Source organism: Procambarus clarkii, chromosome 10 (genome assembly GCF_040958095.1).
Source record: "Procambarus clarkii isolate CNS0578487 chromosome 10, FALCON_Pclarkii_2.0, whole genome shotgun sequence".
Lineage (NCBI taxonomy): Eukaryota > Metazoa > Arthropoda > Malacostraca > Decapoda > Cambaridae > Procambarus > Procambarus clarkii.
This window is the reverse complement of record NC_091159.1, coordinates 51765389-51775388: the sequence shown is the minus strand read 5'-3', so window position 1 is coordinate 51775388 and position 10000 is coordinate 51765389. Positions and strand designations below refer to the sequence as shown.

At 41.0% G+C, this 10000-nt stretch overlaps 1 protein-coding gene across 1 annotated transcript in view; it reads left to right on the top strand.

Moving 5' to 3' along the window:
• The window catches only part of LOC138363371 (glycine receptor subunit alpha-2-like), a 272709-nt gene that overhangs the window by 3274 nt on the left and 259435 nt on the right, over window positions 1-10000 (top strand). The gene's annotated exons all lie outside the window — the stretch shown is intronic.

Genomic DNA, 10000 nt, shown 5'->3' with positions numbered 1-10000 from the left:
TGTGTGTGTGTGTGTGTGTGTGTGTGTGTGTGTGTGTGTGTGTGTGTGTATGTGTGTGTGAGAGAGAGAGAGAGAGGTTTCTTGCCATGCAGAGTATGAGCTGATTCATATATTTTCATTATAATTACAAAATAGTAATATTTAATGATGAAGAAGATCGGGTGTTAATATGACATCTCAGAACGGCAGAGTCCACCGGAACCCACTCACTTAAGGTCTTTCCTCTTCTCAGGTGAAAACTGTAATTAGGGTAATTGTTAACTTTATAGCTGCACTGACACCTGCTGTTACTCTTGTTAAATAATATAAAAATATAAGCGAGGAAAGTTTAAACAACAAGAACCGCATATACGTGTCCACTCTCATTTAAGTGGTTATCTGAATGTGACCTGAGGGTCATTATCTTATTAGTGCCCCTCGATAGGGGGACAGGAAGATGTCGGCTTGTTAAAGGTCTCCCCACAATTCTTCCGGAGGATTCTTTCTACCTGGATTTTAAACTGAGGTGTCACCGCACACTTTCACTATCTCTCTCTCTCTCTCTCTCTCTCTCTCTCTCTCTCTCTCTCTCTCTCTCTCTCTCTCTCTCTCTCTCTCTCTCTCTCTCTCTCTCTCTCTCTCTCTCTCTCTCTCTCTCTCTCTCTCTCTCTCTCTCTCTCTCTCTCTCTCTCTCTCTCTCTCTCTCTCTCTCTCTCTCTCTCTCTCTCTCTCTCTCTCTCTCTCTCTCTCCTTTGTTGTTTTGGTATTTCTTTATCCAATTTACACATTAGAGAGAGAAAATAAGATACTCAGATAAATGAGTATCCTGAGATATTTTCTCGTGGGGGCACTATGTTAAAGGCTTTCTGGTAATCCAAATACATGCAGTCCGTCCCTTCTCTGTCTAGTCTACTTTCTGTCGAAGCCTGTGAGGGAAGATTTACTATCCTTGGACCCATGCTGGTGGTGTGCTACAGAGTCTCTTCTCTTTAGATATGCTACTAACCTTTTTCTCCCAATCTTCTACATCGTATATTTGCCTGGTATGAAAGTTAGGGACATTGGCCTGTAGTTCAGTGCCTCCTATCTGTCTCCTTTCCTGTATATTGGGACTACATTAGCTGTCTTCCAACTTTCAAGTGGGTCTCCTGTTTCCAGCCACTTATTATACATCATAAAAAGTGGCAAGCAGAGTGCTTCTTCTCCTTCTTTTACCATCCATGGTGACGTTCAGTCTGGATCAATAACCTCAGTGACATCCAGTTCTATCAAACGCTTCTTTACCACTTATCTGGTAATAAAACAAATCCTCAACTGCTACTTTGTTTCCCGTCTCCTCTCACATACCATGCACTTGTCCTTGCTCTATTGTGATAACATCCTGCAAGCTCTTGTTGACCTGCTGACACATCTCCTTGTCCTTTTCATTTTCAATGAGTCTCTTCTTCCCCTTTCTCAATTTCATCATCTTTTTCGTGACTATTCTTTTCCTCCAGGTTTACTGTATTTGCTATGTCGTTATCAATGTCTCTCTCTATGTCTCTATTTACACTGAGATACACATTCCTGGCCCTCTTGTATTTCCCTCTGCTGTCTGCTGTTTTGTTGTTCTTGTTATTTCTCCGTGTCCTGATTCTTACTTTACTCCCTTACATATTAAACCACGGGTTCCTCTTTTGCATTTACTGTTTTTTTCTTTTGGACCAGGAAAGAACTTATCTAATACTGCTTCCTGACACTTCTGGGTGATGTATTCCGTCTTGAACAGTATGTTCTCCTAGTTCTGTTTCGTATATTTCTAATGAGAACTTTCTTTTATCTTCTTAATTTCCTCTCCAGTATGCCAGCCTATTGCTTTCTGTTTTCTTCCATGAGTAGGTTATTCCTACTTCCGCCAGATATTCCAACGTTAGTACACTGTGGTCACTCATTCCCCTGAAGACTTGTAATTTGATTTCCCCTTAGGTCTGACTCTTTCAGAGTGAACATCAGGCCAAGTCTAGTTTCTTCGGCATTGAACTCACCTAATTGTACTCACCTAATTGTGCTTGCGAGGGTTGAATTCTGGCTCTTTGGTCCCGCCTCTCAAATGTCAATCAACTAATGTACAGATTACTGAGCCTACTGGGCTCTATCTTATGTACATTTGAGACTGTGTATGGAGTCAGCCTTCACCTCATCACTGCCTAATGCCTCTCGTTCTTGTGGGTCCCCTTTAAGATGTTGGCCTGAAACGTTTCTCGTTGTCACGTCCAATAGTTTAGAGAGTCACTATAACGTGACTGAATATCTGATGAAGACTCGGGTTGATAATGGTTCAAAACGGACCGAAACGTCGTCGCTTCTCCATCTTCTGTTGTGGGGTTTGGTCCTCCAATAGTTTAGCTCTCCCTGTACATGTGACCACGTGTAGTTCTTTGGTCTCCCAGTCTCTCTCTCAATGGTTGAAGTCTTCCAGGATTAGAAGTTGGGATCTATTTCTACAGGCGACAGAGGGAGCTCTATTATATAAATAATTATTCTGTTGTTTGTCATGTGTTCATTTCCGTGGTTTTCTGTCATGTAGTGAAGGGTTATACAGGATGATTCAGAAAAATTGATATTTAGTAATCTAATAACTGAACCAGTTCTTGTTCAAATGATCTCCAATTTTAACAGCAGGTGTAGAAACAACCCAAAATTCTTTGTTTAACGTTTGTTATTTTCAGGTATAGAAAAATGCCACTGGAAAATAAAAAGAGTTTTGTGTGTTAGAGTATGCAGCGTGCGTACTATGTGCATGTGCAGTGTGCATTTGTGAGAGAATTCGCTAAAAATGCATGAACTGCAATGCAGATTTGAACATGGCACAAAAGCTTCAAACAGGAAGGCTGTCCGTGCAGGGCAAGAAGATTTTGACGACCACCTGTATCGGAAGATACGGTCGAGCGGGTTCGGAAAACATTGTTGCAAACCCCAGAATGTTCATAACAAGAGCAACTCTAGAAACACACACAGTCCTCCAACGACAGTTTGGCGTGTTGCAAGGAAACACTTGTTAATAGACACCTCTACAAGCTGTAGCTCGTCCAGGCCTTAAAGACAGATGACAAGCAAAAGCGCACAATGCAATTCTGTGTCTATATACATAAACCTGAAGACGAGGTTTGAACATCTTGTTTGAAGTTCCTTGAGGACTCCCCAGCAGAGAGTTCCTGCCAGACTGGACACTGATCTCCGAGACACGCAGGAGGGGGTGTAGAGCAGGAGCTAGACAACCTCCACTTGACCTGGGCCGGGTCACAGGCGGCGCGCGCATATTGAAAACCTGTGAAATCTTTCTTTTGAAACGCTTGTTAATAGGAACCTCACAATCGACTTGAGAATGGTCCAGGACGGACCGAAACGTCGTCGTCCCTTCACCTTCTAGTGTGTGGTCTGGTCAACTTACTTTAGCCACGTTATTGTGACTCATCGCCCGCGCCTGTGAAATCTTTCATGAAATCCACATACTTTTTCCATTTCTCATTCGAATTTTGATGAATCCATCTTAATTGGCTAGACATATTATGCCTGTTTAGTTTCAGTTGCCTAGACTATGTAGTTGCTCACAGACTTACGTCGCAAATGATATAAGATTTCTTTGAGACACCCTGTATATCACTGCTACTGCTATCTTTGAGACGCCCTGTATATCACTGCTACTGCTATCTTTGAGACGCCCTGTATATCACTGCTACTGCTATCTTTGGGCCGCCCAGTGTCATGTTGGCTGTTACGTTGTATGAGGACCCTTCCCCTGGTATGCAAGTTGCCTTCTTATGCTTGACCTGGAGTAAGGATCTCCTTGATGGGAAGCTGAGAGGGTTGGGGGATAGAGAGTATTTGATGGGGAAGGTTCAGGAGAGGGAGCACAGAGGGCATCGGATAGGGAGGGTCTGTGTGTGTGTGTGTGTGTGTGTGTGTGTGTGTGTGTGTGTGTGTGTGTGTGTGTGTGTGTGTGTGTGTGTGCGTGTGTGTGTGTGTGTGAGTCTTGGGGGTGGGGATGACAAAATGAGAGAGAGGACTGCTATAAATAAACTAGTTCAATTCGAAAGTTACACACGAAAGTTAAACGTAATGCTTGGAATTTGTTTGACTCGTGTTTCTGTTTATGTGTGTTCATGTGTGTCTGTTTAGGAGCAGTTATGTGTGTAAATGGGCCATATTCTGGGTGCAAGTGAACATGAAAATGTACACACACACACACACACACTCACACACACACACACACACACACACACACACACACACACACACACACACACACACACACACACACACACACACACACACAGATATATATATATATATATATATATATATATATATATATATATATATATATATATATATATATATATATATATATTTATATATATATATACATATATATATATATATATACACAAACACAAACAAGGGTCTACATGCCTGCGTTTGTGTACTAGTAAACATGTCCAAGTGTTTACAATGGGTGAGACTATAGGTCCTGTCTACTTTCACAAGTTTCTTTTGTTCTGACCCCTGTGTTATCCCTCTCTCTTAAATCCGGTCTCCTTGACCCTCTTCTCGATAATGATCACCTTGCTTTTTGCTAGGATTAAAGTCTAGCAACTATGTACCTACTAACTCTTGCAATTTGTCCAGGTATTTCCGCAGCACTCAGTAGTCTTATATTGTTTGAACACTCTTTAGCTATTTTTGCATTGTCTGCAAACACTGATATATATATACAGCCCATTGAATATACCACAAACAGATAGGAAATGGCAAGTAACTGTCACGGAGTGGTGCATTTAGGGAGTAGCTTTTGTGTATCTTCAGTACGTCAATTTTCTGATTTTAACCTTTGTTTCCTGTACGTTAGGTACTCCCAGACCCATCATGCGAAATCGTAATAAATTTTGTACCTCTCACCCCCTCACTACCGACTATCTTAATACGCACACCCTCACTGCTGAGTGATAACAGTCTTTGGTGGCTCAGTGGTAAGACACGTCGCGCTTCGCGAGCGATTTGGCCTAGGTTCATATCCTGGCCAGGAGGATTGACTAAGCGCCAATCCTTAACTCTACGCCTCTGTTCACCCAGCAGTAAAGGGGTACCTGGTTGTTAACCGATTGATGGGTGGTGTTCAGGGAGAACTAGTGGGTAAGGCTTATCATGATTGTTAAGCTCACACCTAACTTTACGTTAAAAGATATGAACAATTTGATATTATTTAATACCATTATTCTATATTAGAGAAAATTCCTATTGCCTTAGTAGGATGTTAAACATTCTTATATTTACATAATAAAATTGTTAAAACTGATAAATACATATTTGGGATCGGCTGATGGATGGATTGAACATGGTCTGAGGACAGGGTGAACAGTAACTGGTGATGGGAAATTGATTAATGTGACATCCAACTAAATGTTCTTTGAGTAGTGTTGGTGCTTAACTGGGCTGACGTGTTCAGAACGGTGTTCAATACCATCAGCGCTGCCATGTTCACAACAGTGTTCAATACAGCTTAGTTACTCCTCGTGCAAGTTTCCCCCGTAAGTTAATAACCATGAGAATCCAATTTTGAAAAACATAGAAAAAATTATTTATTTTTGTTCTCTGCCTCTGTCCAGCTGTCTCATTCACTGTCCTTCTCTCCTCTCCCCGTCATGTTCACAGACAGTCAGACAGATATTCCGGTCGGAATAACCAAGAGTCATCTCCCAGTCCCTCATCATCCTCGCGTGCTGTGATCTCACGGAGATTATGCAATTGTAAACAAATGGAGCCTCGTGTTTACCCTTGGGGCACAGGAGTCGTGAGGGGATGGGGTGTAGGGGCGTGGTTGTTATGACTAGGAGCTGGCTGCTGAGCCCAGGAGCTGACTGCTGAGCCCAGGAGCTGACTGCTGAGCCCAGGAGCTGACTGCTGAGCCCAGGAGCTGACTGCTGAGCCCAGGAGCTGACTGCTGAGCCCAGGAGCTGACTGCTGAGCCCAGGAGCTGACTGCTGAGCCCAGGAGCTGACTGCTGAGCCCAGGAGCTGACTGCTGAGCCCAGGAGTTGGCTTCCAGGATCTGAGAGCCCAGCTCGGGACCTGAGAAGATAGCCCAAGGCCTGGCACTGAACCCAAGACCTGGCACTGAACCCAGGACCTGGCACTCAACCCCGGACCTGGCATTCAACCCCGGACCTGGCACTCAACCCCGGACCTGGCACTCAACCCCGGACCTGGCATTCAACCCCGGACCTGGCACTCAACCCCGGACCTGGCACTCAACCCCGGACCTGGCATTCAACCCCGGACCTGGCACTCAACCCCGGACCTGGCACTCAACCCCGGACCTGGCACTTAGCCCAGGACTTGACCTAGGCCCTAGGCCTAGGCCAATAGAGGCGAGCCTTCTCGAGTGTGTGTGTGTGTCCAAATTGGCAATAGTTTTTCAGAAAATTATTTCCTGTGCCTATGAGAATTTTGAGCCTCAGATTATAATTTATAATCATATTTTTATTTTACTAGTTTTTATTGAAAAAGTTTTAAATGTTTTAAAACATTCTGAAAAGAGGTTTGTTAAGGCTATCAATAACTCTTCTGTAATGTTATAAATGATAAAACTTAAGGAATTATATGTTATTAATAACTAGTAATTTTTGAGAAATAAAATTAATGAATTAGTAACATTAATAATTAACTTTTTAAGCAAAAACGAGTCAAGTTGCTTATTTACGTAAACATTTAGGGATTTATTATTAACAAAGGTACAACAAAGACCTAGATAAATGAAAGCTTTTCAGAAAGACTGTTAAACAATTATTTATACTAATAATTTTAACAAGACACTTTAAAAAAATACCATAATTGACAAATAATTTATTGCCTTCAAAGCAACAACAAATGTAAACGTGAAATTATAATTTTTGGTTGAGGTTATAAAAGTTCAAAGTAATAGAGAGGCAAATAAGGTTATTTTACTCTGAGTAAAATACTTTTCAATAAAATGTCATCGTTAGTTTTGCTGCCTCGCTGACATTAATATATCAGGTTTGTGTGCGGTGTCCATAAGTCTACTTTTATAATTGACAAAGTTCAATTATAAGCTCAGCTAATTGTCAAGAACTTGGCAAAGTTCATCACTGAAAAACAATGACTCGTATTAATGGGTCTATGAAAATATAATTTAATATTGCCGCTGAAGGATTTTTCAGACAGTCAAACAATTTCAGGGAACGAATTCAAGAGTTTCACATATTATATTATTATATTATTAATATTATTCCATTTTATTATTTCATTGAATGTTCAAATCCAGTCACTAACCGACCTGTTTCAATATTTTCTGCTTCAGTCGACACATTTTTTAATTTTCCATTTGATTTCGAAGGTTTTTATGTCATCAAGCATTTTGAGTGTGTTGCCAATACTGTAATCTGGTGTTCAAGTCATTTAAAATAGTGGATAAATCTTTAGAAAACATCAATTTACAAATCGTCAGATAATTCTTGAGAAGAAAACCTTTCATATGTCGAAAATAGATGAATTTCGCCCAAAGACTCAACAAATCATTTAAGGATAGATAGGACGTCTCTGCTTAGCCAACGAACGTGGTTGTACACAAATGCTACTGTGTACTATAGTGTACTACTGTGTACTATAGTGTACTACTGTGTACTAAACAAGTACTACTGTTTACACCGATTTAACCTCGTTCAGTAAAAATTCTGAAATTGCCCTCTTGTTTCAAAGTACGTGCAGAAATATCATATATTATCTTGGTAACCATTTTCAACACTGAAAAAGTCGTCATCCCTGCACTGAGCTCCCGTTGCATGTGGTAACTTCGTGAATGAGTTGTTAAGGAATTTAATACCATTAACTGAACATTTTGAAAACCGTGAAAATGGTCAAATTGTTATCAAACTCAATTTTTTTCATTTTTAAATCACAGAGAGAGAGAGTAAAACCATTACGAAACATTAAAATATTGCTAAATTAAAACAGTTTGCACCACCCATCGAACGCCTTAAGGCTATATAAGCCATTTACCACGGCTTTTGCACACCGCCGGTTTTATCGGCCGGTTTTTACACACAAATTGGCCGGCTTCTTTCTCGTTTACAATACGAAAAAAGTCTACCAGCGGATGTCTAACATATTTTGCAAATTTATTTATGAAATCTGCCTTTTTAGCAATCCCGCTGGGTGGATCATCAGTTCTCACAGCAACAGTTTTTGACCGGTCATCCGGTCAATTAGACAGTTCGTCCTGCATATTTCAGTCCTGTGGCGAGTTCAGGTTAGGCTCACCAAGTTAACCAGTAAGTCACATATTTCACCATCCCTACATATGTTATCAATCGAGCGATAACATACATAGAGAGTAATCACACTAACCTGATGAGTCAATAAGGAAATCCGTAGAAACCGTGTTGTGGATTCGAACCTATGTGGTAGATGTGTTCCCACGCACAATGTTCCTATGTTCCTATGTTCGAACCTATGTTCCCACATAGGTTCGAGCCCTCATTACGGCTCCGACGGATATAGTTTCTCCTTGATGCAGTCACGTTAGTGTGATTACTGTCACTGTGTATTGAAAGAGGAGCGTCAGAGGTAGAACATTCCTGGATGACAGAGCCAGAGTCCATGGGAGGGATTGTGTGAAAATCCTGGTCTGACTTCAGTGGAAGCCTCAGGAAAACCTTGGAATGATGTAAGATCAGCGCTCTGATCAAGTCAAATGGAAAGCAGTTTGCGTGGACCAGTAGCGTCTGCTACCTGTGTCGCTGTGTATCCAACTGTGATATTCTATCTTTCACTCTGCTTCTACTGAATGATGAGAAGTCCATTGAATAATTCTATCTCCCTCTCTGGAAAATCGAGAGGAGAATATTCTAGCCATAATTAATATACTCCCCATCACTGAGTATTTTTCCGTGTTGAGCAACTCTTAAACCCAGCAACGACTAAGTTAGAACTACCTGAAAGAATATTTCCTCAAAAGGTTTGACTGGATATTTTGTTGCTGATTTCTCGAGAAATGTGTACTTGTTGCTCTTGCTTTTATAAATTATCGCAAAACCATTTATGAACAGTTTGATTGTGGTGCTTTACGGAGGAAGTCTTGCACACTTAAGTTGTGCAACATTAGATGCAACATTACACACAGAGGTCCTCGTCACGGCACTTGTGGATATGTTTATTAGATGCAAGATGCTTTGTTACCCTTTTTGATCATATTAAATCTGTCTTCATATCAGTCTTCAAAGTCTTTGCAGCTTCCTTCATTTGACCATTTTTCTTTTGTTCTGTTCTGACTTAACCTGATATTCCGAATAATCTGAAAACGGTAAATTAACTAAAAATAACATAATTATAATACTCTCACTATTATATAAATAACTAAAATACATGTACGGTGAAGACAATATGTACTGTATGAGAAGAGAGGTTAAACTACATGTTTACTCTCATTACCACTAACATATCCGGTGTTCACTCACAGACTCAATGAAAAATATGAGCACAGGAGAAACCTCGGCCAACCGTACACTTGAGTCATCACATTGATGTCTTTCATTGGATTTACGGGCTGTTACTGCCCGTGCTCATTACTGGGTGGCTTAATCTTCATCAGTCAATCATTTACTGGGTCTGCGACGGGTACAGAACGTGTTCTTTGGCGCCAAGTGTTCTCACTGCTGGCGCCAAAGCCGTCTGTGAACACTTCTTACTGATCTTAGAAAAATATTTCGGGGAAAAAATATTCTCTGTTATATTTGTCAGTAATGGTAATCTTTTATATACTGTATATTTAGTTATTAATGACTGTGTGTGTATGAGAGGGGGGGGGGGGTAACAACCGGCAAATGCCCGGGTCTGTGTATCTGCATATCTGTCTCTCCTCCCATTCTCTCACTCTCTCTCTCTCTCTCTCTCTCTCTCTCTCTCTCTCTCTCTCTCTCTCTCTCTCTCTCGCTCTCTCTCTCTCTCTCTCTCTCTCTCTCTCTCTC